Here is a 12950-nt window from a genome sequence, read left to right as displayed (position 1 = left end):
AGTGATGTGAAAATGAATATGAACTATTTCCCACGAAAATAAGACTAGTGCGTCTTGCAGAACCAGAGTGAGGCATATTTCAAATAAGACAAGCGATTTATTCTGATTAGAAAAAACAGGCATGCATGCGGAGCTTTTCCCCAAAGAGAAAAAAACTCCCTTTAATGTGGGGAATAAGCGTATTTAAACCTTTGAGCTATAGTATTCGTTAGGGGATTTTGCACTCCTGGGACAATTAAGTTGTATGTCTTTGTTGATAAGTAAGTCAGGTCTGGACTTTTCCTTGGTTTGGGGTTTTTTGCACAGAATGCTCAATACCTTTTTACACGGTACCAATCAACCTGACAATTAAAACATTGGAAGGGAACAATGTGACAAGGGGATATAAAATAACGGGAGTGTTTGCAGATTAGGATATCTTTTGGTAGGTTCATGGAATCCCAAATGGTTTCTGATTGTTGGGGAGATAGGAAGGAAAGGCTTCGGCAAATAAAGAAAGTATCCCTGGAGATACCATAAATTACCAAATGGGGAAGGGGGAGGGAGTTTCTGAACATAAGGGTGCTCCTGTAAATCAAGTCTCTGGATCTGCTTGATGTATGCTTTTCATTGTTCTCAGGAATTTCAAGTATTTGCATATCAGTCAGGTTCAATCTCTTGCGGTCACTAAGAGCCTTTGGTCTGTTAATGTGGGTTTCCATTTGCTTTGCAAATCTTAAAGGACAAAATAAGTGTTGCTATCATAATCATCATCATTACTATACTTTATTTATTTATTTATTTTTTGCGGGGCAATGGGGCTTAAGTGACTTGCCCAGGGTCACACAGCTAGTAAGTGTCAAGTGTCTGAGGCCGAATTTGAACCCAGGTACTCCTGAATCCAGGGCTTTATCCACTGCGCCACCTAGCTGCCCCACTATACTTTTACACACGTGTTTCACCGGTTGGATTGTAAATGGGTGCGCAGGGACTGCTTTACTTTTTGTATCTTAACCCAGAGCTGTGCAGAATGACTGGCAAATAGTAAGAGCTTAATAAATTGTGTGCTTTGCACGACAAGTGATTAATAGGAGTTTTTTAAATTACTATTTATTCCTTGTCATCTGCACAAAAACCCGAAATACCCATTAAGTGCATTAAGAAAGGCCAAGTGCTTATCCAGGTGTAGACAGGGGAACGGTTATTCTGACTGGGGAGAGCAGTAGGGGGGTGGGGGGGAAGCCAAGTGGGAAGGCAAAGAAGTTGGATTCAAATCCTTCCTTTTACAATGTGTGACCTTGAGTAAATAATCTCCCTCAGGCTCTATTTTCTCATAAGAATGTATTGAATTAGATGAGCTCTAAATTCTCTTCCAGCTATAGCTCTATGACCAGGGAGGAGTTCACAGGAGGAGTTCGCATTTGAACTGGACTTTAAAGCATAGAATTTCAACAGCCAGAAATAATTTTTAGAATTAGAGTTGAAAGAGATTTATAGATCATCTAATTCAAATTCCTCATGTTTTATCTGTGAAGAAATAGGTTCAGAAGGTGAGGTGACTTGCTCTGACACACATTAATTCTCAAAGGAAATTCCAAATTTAGATCCTTGGACTCCCATTTCTTTGTTCTTTTAGCCACAGTATTGCCTCTAGGCATAGGCTACAGTTCGGGGACCTAGGGAAGAGGAAAGAGGAGGAGTTTTGTAGTTGGTACTGGTGGATGGTGGTGCTAAGAATTGGAAATACTGACTATCCCCTTTCTCTGAGGTATATGTGTGTGTGTGTGTGTGGGGGGTGAACCATAATGAAGTGGGCCTGGAATAAAAAAAAAAGAATTATATCCTCTTACACACAAATTCAAATAGAGAAAGGAGACAATTCTCTGAGATACCTATCTCCTCAAACAGGAGAAAGACAAAAGCTTTTTTTTTTTTTTTGGTAAGGCAATTGGGGTTAAGTGACTTACTCAGGGTCACAAGGCTAGTAAGTATCAAGTGTCTGAGGCCGGATTTGAACTCAGGTTCTCCTGACTCCAGGGCCGGTACTCTATCCACTGTGCCACCTAGCTGCCCCTAAAAGCCTTTTATAGATGGTAGATGGGGGTGATCACCTGAGAGGGGAATATCCTTTATTGTGGGTGGGTTGGGAGAAGTCAGGTGAGGGGCTGCTGGAGCTATCTCTGCCCCCTTGGTTCCACTCAGGCAGCAGCCACACGCCTAATAGGCTTATTTCTCTTGTTTCTCAAGGTGTGTTTGTCCTTCAGTTTAGCTTCTCATAAACTATAACTTCTTTCTTTTCTTTGTGGGGCAATGAGGGTTAAGTGACTTGCCCAGGGTCACCCAGCTAGTAAGTGTTGATGTTTAAGGCCAGATTTGAACTCACGTCCTCCTGAATCTAGGGCTGGTGCTTTATCCACTGTGCCACCTAAATGCCCCCCCCCCTTTACATTTTAATCTGGTTCAGGTCACACTCATCTGACAACTCTGGGCTAGACTTTATAAGCAGGCAATGACCATTTTCCCAATAATGACCAAATAACTCTGAGGTTCAAGGTTTTCTAGTTTTTTGGTTTTTTTTTTTTTTAACTCTTGTAGGTCCCTGAAAACAAGTAGTTAGGGAAGAGATATAGAAGCAATCTAGGCTTAGGAGCAACACGAATGAATGTCTTTGCTAGATGCTTAATTGTTTTCCTGATTTTTTTTTTTCTGGTTGGGAAATCCCTTCTCTATGATTACCTATGGTCCCAGACCCCACCCTGACACCATCAATATAAAATCTTATGTTTGACTTTTAAAGCCTTTCATTAACCTGAGCTCTTCCTATCTTTCCAATCTTCTTATATCTTAATCCCCCTCATATACTCCTTGTTTCTAGCATACACTGATACTCCATTACCTGATTTCTAGGCTGTCCCTGGTGTCTGGAACACTCTCCCTCCTTATCACCACTTCCTGCCTTTCCTGACTTCCTTAAAATTTCAGCTAAAGTCCTGCTTTCTTCAAGAAGCCGTTCTCAGACTTTCTTAATCTTTGTGCCTTCCCTTTGAAACTACCCCCAATTTAACCGGTCTGTGTCTTGCTTATACATATTTATTGGCATGTTTCTTCCTCCATCAGGAAGTAAATTACTTGAGAATAGGAATAGGGAATATCTTTTGCCTTTCTTTGTATCTCCAGCATTTAGCTCACTCAGTAAGTCATAGAATTTAATAAAAACTAGCTTACTAACAAAAGCTAGTTGACTGACTTTTCAGATCCAAATAGACTATTCCAAGCTTTACTCTTGTGAAGTGTTCTGTGTTAAGATAATGGATTTAAGCAGATACTCAGGGATCCACCTGGAGATTTAAACTGATTGAATTAGATAAGGCAACTGACTGTGGACAGCTTACTAGAGTGTCCAGCGGGCTGGTACTTGAGGGTACTTAAGAAAGTAATTGTTCTCAGAAGCTAACAACTTTGAACTTTGACCACCTTTGGGCCCAGTCAACCAATCAGCTTGAAGAACCTCCCATTTCTGGGAGGGGAACAGGAAGGAGGAATTGGAGACTGCGCAGAGAGCTTGAGCTCTTTTGGCTGGAGAGATCTTGATGGTGGCAGAGGACTTCAGAAGTGGAAGCTAGGGAAGTTTAGGATTGTCAGGTTATAGGAACTCTGTTCTCAATCTTTCTCTTTCTTTTACTATCTTTCAATAAACCCTTAAAAAACCTAAATTCGTTTATCAGTGATTTTAGTCAGTTTCCCCCCAAACTGGGGGAACAGATTAGAACCCACATTTAGAATTTTAAATTACACAGTGCAAAAAGATCAAACCATCATTCCACAAAATGCAATTGCTGTTATGGAAGGGAGACATCTTTATACTTCAGCTTCTCTAGTTACTTTGCCTCTTTGCAGTTCTTTAACAAAATGTTCTCTCTCTGCTTTTTTATGTTCTCCAAGCCTGGAATTCTCTCCCTCCTCACCTCTGTCCTCAGACTTCCCTGGCTTCATTTGTGGTCATTTTTCAGACTGATTTGACTCTTTGTGGCCCTTTTTGGGATTTTCTTGTCAAAAATACTGGAGTGTTTTGCCATTTCCTTTTTCCGTTCATTTTATAGATGAAGAAGCTTAGGCAAACAGGGTTAAGTGAGTTGCACAGGGTCACACAGCTAGGAAGTGTCTAAGACCTGATCTGAGTTCAGGAAGATGTCTCTGACTCCATGCCCAGCATTCTATCCATTGCACAATCTAGTTGCTAGCTTCCTTCAAGTTGTCAACCCTGAAAACAAATAACTGAAAAGTCACTGAGGTTATGCAACTGCTATTAACTCTGAAAATACAAAAGATTGTTCACACAGGTTATCACAACTGCAGTTAACTCTGAAAAATGAAATAAAATAAAACCAAAGAGTTAACAGTGGTCATAAGCATAAAGTTTTCTTTATTCCCCTGGAGAAGGAAAACTAGACACATGTGCTAGGGCCTCCTCTGGTACCAAGGAGACTGCCTTTAGTGTGGGCAAATCTCAATACACATACCAAGGGCTATGCAATGGTCTGTAGCCTTGACAATGAGGGGTAATAATAACAATGAGACAAGTTTGATTCATAGCAGGACATCATGACCTGAACATGGGTACTGCAGGTACTTGTCTAACCTCAGGGACCACCTGTGCTGGTATGAAACAGTTCCAGGATTTTGCTGCAGCTGAGTTCATCCAGAAGGTGAGTGCAAAGGATTGTTGTTATGCCAAGTTCAGAGCACAGCTTGCTTACTGGACCCTAGCCTTGGAAAACAGGATGTCTCCTAATAGTAAAAAGAGAGAAATGGTCTTGGCATGGAGATCCTGACAAAGTCTCAGCTAAAATCTCACCTTCTGCAAGTCTTTTCCTAGTTCTCCTTAATGTGAGTGCCTTCCCTCTGAGATAGCTAATTTAGCCTGTGTATATCTTGTTTGTACATAGTTGTTTGCTTGTTGCCTACTGCTATGGGGGAAATTGGTGGGGGTTAGGGGTGTTGGGGGTTCTTAGGAATTCCTCTTTAAAGAATTACACCCTCTTGGGGCAGCTAGGTAGTGCAGTGGATAAAACACCAGCCCTAGATTCAGGAGGACCTGAGTTCAAATCCAGCCTCAGACACTTGACACTTACTAGCTGTGTTACCCTTGGGAAATCACTTAACCCCCTCATTGCCCAGCAAAATTAAAAAAAAAAATTACACCCTCTTGCACGCAAATCCAATTAGAATAAAATAATATTTTTTGGGCACTCGAAAAAGGAAAACCTTGAGACAAGTCCCAAGGGGAGATAGCAGTACTCAGTTAACTATCTCCTTGAGCAGGAGACTTTCAAGGACTTTTATAAAGGACTGGATAGTTCCCTTATTGGGAGTTCACTGGAGGGAGGACCATCCTCCACTGGTAGTGGCTGGGGCAAGTTGAGCAAGAGGTGGCTCCAATCTCTCTGTCCCCCTCATGCCACAAAGGCAGCAGCCACACCCAATGGGCTTATATCTCCTACTTCAAGGTGTGTCTCAAGGAGAAGACCAGAGTCAGCTGGACAGGTCAAATGTCAGTAGTCCCAGCCCATGACACCTACTATGGTGATACTGGGAACTCCCTGAGGTCAGAGACTATTTTTGCCTTTCTTAGTATCTTTGTAGCTCAGCACAGTGCTGGCATCTAGTAGGCACTTTTTAAAATGCTTGTTAACTTACTTGTTATTTACCTTCTAGGAGTACTTCTTCTGGCTGGAAGTGGGAGAAACCAAATCTCCTATCTCCCAAACAAATAGGAACATGTCTTCCAAATTTGAATGGAATGGCCTAGAGGGAAAGAACTGTTACATGTTTGTCTTTGTGTCATCATCAATTTGCATAATATCTGACAATGAACACCTAATAAATGCTTGTTGATTGATTTGTTGATTTAATGGTCTCTTTTTGGCTGGAATGGAGAATGTTCCAGGAGGAGTTGAAGGGGAAGAAAAAGACTGAAAATATAGATTGGACCCAGATTGTGGTGGGCTTTAAATGCCAGGCTGCTGAGTTTATATTTTATCCTAAAAGTCCTAAGGAATTACTGAAGATTTTGAGTAGAGGAGCGACATGGTTAGACCTGAAATTATTTTGGCAGCATTGTGAAGAATGACTTGGAGAGGGGAGTGAATGAATGGAAACACAAAGGCCAACTGGGAGACTATCTAAAGACCACTTAGAAAATATTGTGGGATCTGGAAGAGTCAGCTACATGGCATAGTAGATAGAGCACTGGTACTAGAGTCAGGAACATCTGAGTTCAAATCCTGCCTCAGATGCTTCCTAGTGTCTAGCTGGTTAACTGGATAAATCACTTAAACTTTGCCTCAGTTTCAGCTGTAAAATGGGGTTAATTATAGCACCTACTTTCCAGGGTTGTTGTGAAGATACAACTGAAACAATATTTGTAAGGTATTTAGTACAGTGCCTGGCACATAGGAGAAGCTAAATAACTGCTTTTTCTCTCCCCGGAAGTAATAATATCACCAACATCTGTGATCTGTGTCATAGACACTAGATGAACCTTATAACAAGATCCTTTTGGTACTCGAGTATCATAGACCTTCATTGGATCATTCAAAGGACAGAGAGAGACAGAGAGACAGAGACAGAGAGGCAGAGGCTCTGGTCTCAAGAAGCCTTCCTTCTTCTAGGGGGATATTTATTTGACACCTTTTAATACTAAGTGAATGGGTAATATATCCAATGCTAAAGAGAATTTTGCTGCAGAAAAATAGGTCTGTCTCTCCTGCTTCCCTATTCCATTGTCCAAAATTGCTAATAACAAGGAATTTCTTTCTCATATCCATTTCTACTGCTGCTGTTCTGTACATGTCCTTTGAGCCCTTACCCTTATCACAAGATAGAGTATGGTATCATAGCTCAGTGCCTGGAACTCTACATTCTCACTTATTCAATAACCTATTGAGTTCCTATTATGTGTAAGTAACTATTAGTGCCTGTAGAGAATCAAAGTGAATGAGGTGCCCATCCCTGCCCTAAAGGAATTTTCAATCAGATAGAGGTAAGACTATACCTTCACAAATAACTCTCTAAGGGCAAGTGTAACTTTAAGCTCCCTAGGTAAAACTGGAAGATGCAACACTGCACCTCCACCCTTACTGGAGACCTGTCCCATCTTTCCTTGGACTTTTCCTTTCCCCCAAAGTTTTGGCCTCTTAAACTCCTTCTATAGGCAGCTTGGTGGTATAGTAGAGAGTGTATTAGACTTGGAGTAAGGAAGACTTCTCATAAACTGACTAGCCTGAGGTTTCTCTGAGGGTTATCTTGAGATCCAATGAGATATGTAAAACACATTGCAAACTCTTAAATGCTGTATAAATTATAGTTATGATTATACTCAAACTTTTCTGAGCACTGTAGCACTGGGTATGGGAAGGAGGACTAGGTTAAAAATGTGAAGGGGCTTCTGTGATTTGGAGGGATACTTTTGATATGGTGGGAAAATGGGGTATGGGGTTGGGGTAGGAGTTGGGGTTCTTAGGAATTCCTCTTTAAAGAATTACACCCTCTTGCACACAAAACTTAGTTAGAATAAGGTGATAGTTTATTGAGGAACAAGGGAAGGGAAGGGTGGGGGAGGGAAACCATGAAAGAAATCCTTGGACTTTTCATGGGGAGATTTGGCATAAAGCACATGGCTTAGAGGTACCAAATTTCCTCGAACAGGAGACCGGAAGGTACTTTTATAGAGGACTGATGGGGGTGGACCATCTTCCTGTGGAAAGTTCCTTTAGTGAAGGAGGACCATCCCCCACTGGTGGTAGCTGGGGGAATTGGGTGAGCAGTGGAGGACCATCCCCCACTCGTAGTGACTAAAGGAATTGGGTGAGGGGTGGCTACAGATCCCTCTTCAGAACACAAAGGCCGAAGCCACACCCAAATTTATCTCCCCAGGATAAGAGAGACCGGAATGAAGGGTAGGAATCCCAAGCTAGCTCAGTCCGATTTGGTTCAATTTATCTCTCTAGGCGTTATCTGTCCTCTGGTTTAGTTTCTCAAGGAGAAGATTCCTCGGTGTGCCCCAGAGAAATTCTGGGGTGCTCTGCGCCCCATGACACTTTAGAGATTCCAGGGTCCCTCCAGGGACCTGGATGTCCTGGAGAGGAGAAAATGGTTCCCTGGGCCTAGGAGTTCTCCTCTGCTTTTCCGTACTCTCTGCCCTAGGAGAGGTGCATTTCAGGTTGGGGCTACACTGGAGAAGAAACTAAGCACCTCAGTCCCTTATGTAGGGTGACATCTTCTTGGGAATGCCTCTATCTCTCTCACCCCTTATTTTTCTTTTGGAGCTTTGCCAAAGCTGCTTAAAATTTTTCCCTGAAGTGGAATATGAGCGTTTGTATGAGGGAGTTGGAGGTGGGGTGAACTTGGAGCCAAGGTGTAAGTTGGACACTGTCACTACTTAACTATTCGTCCTAGGTCAAGAGAGGAGGAGTCAATGCTCCAGAAGGGGTAACTCCCTTGCCTCTGAGGGAATCCAAATTTCAATAACTTGGCAAAAAAAAAAAGAGTGCTAGAGTAGAAATCTAGATAACTGGTTTCAAGTCCCTCTTCCCACTCAAACCTGAGTCTCTGTTTCTTCTGTAAAATGAGAGCATTGGACAAGTTTTGCTCTAACAGCAGCTCTAACAGTCTTTGACTCTGATTTGTGGGCTCCAGGATCTCAGCCTCAATTTCAGTAAAAGGTAAATGAGCTTTCCTCTGTTGGGCAAGCCATTTCCTCATTGTGGGACCTCAGTTTCTATAGTGGGACCCCAAGAAATCCAAAAGATTCCAATCCCCTAGGCCAAAGGAAAGCAGCTCTGTCTCCCACCTCAGGAATAAGGTCTGGCCAAGACTGATCCTGTTACGATGATAATGTGAAGGTCGGCAAGAAGATATGCAGGATATGGATGGATGCTGCATATCCTACTGATACCCCATTATTCAAAGATCCCCACACAGTTATCTAGCCCTTTCTTCCCCTTTGTTTTGTAAAGATTCAAAAGACCAGCTCTTCTCTTACTCCAGTGGGACAGTTATCATAGTGATCTGTCCCCCTGCCATATTTTCCTCTCTCCTAATAAATCTCTTTTTATTTTATTTTATTATTATTTGTTTTTAATCTCTTTTTATTTTACAAGATTTGTGATGAGCCTCCAATTCTTTGGGTGACGTAGCCTCCCCATCCAGGTCACAAGTCCCCCATTTCCTCCACTGTAAACCTGAGTTGGACTAAATGATCCCTAGGGTACCTTCCAGCTTTAATATGAAGTACATTGATTTGGGGGATGGGAAGAGTGTTACAGGCCCTCTTTCAGCACCTTCCCCTGGTTAGAAACAATTTTTTTTCTTCTATTTAATAACTAATTATTGTATTTGGACTGACACGGGGGATTTGTGGTGGTTCTTAGATATTCCTCAATAAAGAATTACACTCTCACAGACAGTCCAGTTAGAATTAAAGTGGTCTTTTATTTGGCAAGAGTGGGAAGTCAAAGACTTCACCCTTTGGGGAGGAGGGCTTAGAAACATTCTCCTCAAACAGAGGGAAGGCAAAAGTGTTTATAGAGGATAGATGTGGTATCCACTTAAAAATTGGAAAGTTCCCTTTTGGGGTGGGGTGGGGTGGGGAAAACCTGGATGCTTGTCATGTTCCTGAGGGTCTAGGGGAATTTTTTTGAAATGATGGTCCTGACCTTTGGGGTTATCTCTGTCTCCTAGCCTTGTTGAGGTAGTAGCCATGTCTAATTGACTTTCATGCTATAGAATTTTATCTCCCCTGACTTCTTAAGTATGTTTGTCCTAATATCTAGTTGGTCAATCTAAATTGTAATAGCCTCTTGATTCCTAGATATGCCTTTCTTGTTATTTGGTCATCTTTGGTTTTGCTTTTCACAAGAGAAATTTCTTCTCATTTATTCTAAGTCCCATGTCAGGACAAAGGTTTTTTCCCTTTTCTATGTCCTCATCCAGAAACCAACCAGTGTGGGAAATTTCTCTTAGAGATTTACCCAAGCCAAGATCTAATCAGACAGTAAAAGAAATTCTAAGTTTGGGCCAATGAGTGTGTTTGCTCAGACTGGTCCTGGGAGAAATGTTGATTCTTCCTATTATCAAGACAGGTGTTATGAAAATTCATGTCTCTTTGACCAAGATTTAAGTGACCTAAGTTGTGAATTCCAAGATAGCCCACTTCCCATTTGATTAACCAATCAGAGTTGAACAGGCATCCCTCAGGAATACGTCCTCTTGGAAGGACTGTAACCCCAGCAAAATCAGGGGTCTTTAGTCTGTGAGAGATATCCTTTTTTTTTTCATAAAAGTATTTTATTATTTTCCAGTTACATGTAGAGATAGTTTTCAACATTTGTTTTTATAAGATTTCCAATTTCACATTTTTCTCCCTCCCTCCCCTCTCTCTGCCCTCCCCAAGACAGCAAGCAATCTGATATAGATTATATATGTACAATCACATTAAACATATTTCTGCATTAGTCATGCTGTGAATCAGAGCAAAAAGGAAAAACCTCAAAAAAGAAAAACAAAAAAATTAGAAATAGTATGGTTCAATCTACATCTAGATTCCACAGTTCTTTTTTTCTGGATTTGGAGAGTATTTTCCATCATGAGTCCTTTGGAACTATCTTGGACCATTGTATTGCTGAGAAGAGTCAGGTCTACCACAGTTGATCAACACACAATGTTGTTGATACTGTGTACCATGTTCTCCTGGTTCTGCTCCTCTCAGTCAGCATTAGTTCATGTAAGTCCTTCCAGGTTTCTCTGAACTCCTCCTGCTCATCCTTTCTTTTTTTCTTTTTCTTTTTTGCAGGGCAATGAGGGTTAAGTGACTTGCCCAGGGTCACACAGCTAGTTAAGTGTCAAGTGTCTGAGGGTGGATTTGAACTCAGGTCCTCCTGAATCCAAGGCCAGTGCTTTATCCACTGTACCACCTAGCTGCCCCCTGCTCATCCTTTCTTACAGCACAATAGTATTCCATTCCATTCCATTGTTTTAATTTGCATTTCTCTAATCAATAGTGATTTAGAGCATTTTTTTCATATGGCAACAGATAGCTTTGGTTTCTTCATCAGAAAACTGCCTGTTCATATCCTTTGACCATTTCTCAATTGGGGAATGATTTGTATTCTTATAAATTTGATTTAGTTCCTGATATATTTTAGAAATAAGGCCTTTATCAGAAATACTGGCTATAAAAATTGTTTCCCAGGTTTCTGCCTCCCTTCTAATTTTGGATGCATTGGTTATGTTGGTATAAAAACTTTTTAATTTAATGTAATCTAAGTCATCCTTCTTGCATTTCATAATATTCTCTATCTCTTGTTTGATCATAAACTGTTCTCCTTTCCATAAATCTGAGAGGCAAACTATTCCTTCCTCTCCTAATTTACCTATGGTATCACCTTTTATGTCTAAATCAAGATATCCTTTTATTAATAGCCTGCTGGCCTTACTAATAAAATTATTAAGTTACCCAGAAAATTTGTTTCTCATTTTTAATCATCACAGCCCCCAAAAATCTACTTTCTTTTCTTTCTTTTTTTTTTTTTTGTAGGGCAGTGAGGGTTAAGTGACTTGCCCAGGGTCACACAGCTAGTGTCAACTATCTAAGACCAGATTTGAACTCAGGTCTTCCTGAATCCAAGGCCAGTGCTTTATCCACTGCACCACCTAGCTGCCTCAAAGAATCTACTTTCTATAGCTGTAAGGGACCTCAGAGGCCATCCAGTCTAACCTTACTTTATCATTGTGGAAAGTGGGGCCCAAGGTGGGAAAAAGACACAGGCAGTTGGTGTCAAAGTAAGATCCTACTCCAGATTAAATGCCCTTTTCATAAGAAGTTACCTGTTCACTATAAAAGTTGACACTCCATTACCAAGCCAATCCCCAGGAATGAGCCTTCTTGGATGTCAAGTGTGAATAAATAAGTAATCTTTCTTGACACTATTTGACTTTTAACATAGTGCCTGACAGATAGTATGATGCTTAATAGGGCAGCTTGGTGGAGCAGTGGGTAGAACCCCAGGCATACACTCAAGAAGACCAGTTCAAATCCAATCCCAGACACTTACTACCTGTGTGACCCTGGGCAAACTCACTCAACCTTAGTTTCCATATCAGTAAAATGAGAATTAAAATGAGGATAATGATAGCACCCACATTCCAGGGTTATTACAAGGAAGAAATAAAATAATAATTGTAGAGTGCTTAGCACAGTGTCTAGCACACAGTAAGTGCTATATAAATGTTCACTGCTATTACTGTTGTTTGTGATTGATTGATAACTAGATGCTAAGATTCTTTTAAGTAGGAAACTCCCCGTAAAAAATGAAGAGCAGGTGGATTTCAAAAAACCTGGAAAGACTTACATGAACTGATGCTGAGTGAAATGAGCAGAACCAGGAGAACACTGTCCACAGTATCAACAACACTATGTGAAGATCAACTGTGATAGACTTAACTCTTCTCAGCAATACAATGATCTGTTATGGGCCCATAGCACCCCAGAAGTTCTCTGGGGCACATCAAAGAAACTTCTCCCTAAGAAATTAAACCAGAGCACAGACATGCCTAGAGAGATAAGTGGAACCAGATTGTACTGAGCTAGCTCCAGGACCCCCACCCTTCATTCTAGTCTCCCTCAACCCTGGGGAGATAAGATTGGGTGAGGCTGCTACCTTTGTGTCCTGAGGAGAGAGATGGCTTGAGAGATCTGCAGCCACCCCTCACCCAACTCCTCCAGCCACCACCAGTGGGGGATGGTCCTCCCTCACTAAGGGAACTTTCCACAGTCAGATGGTCACCCCCATCAGTCCTCTATAAAAGTATCTGCCTGTCTCCTGCTTGAGGAGATTGGTATCTCAGAGCCACGCTCTGTGCCATGCCTTTCTCCCCATGAGAAGAAGTCCAATGATTTCTCTCTTGGTTTC

The sequence above is a fragment of the Dromiciops gliroides genome, chromosome 2 (genome assembly GCF_019393635.1).
Source record: "Dromiciops gliroides isolate mDroGli1 chromosome 2, mDroGli1.pri, whole genome shotgun sequence".
NCBI lineage: Eukaryota > Metazoa > Chordata > Mammalia > Microbiotheria > Microbiotheriidae > Dromiciops > Dromiciops gliroides.
Note: the sequence above shows the minus strand (reverse complement) of the source record.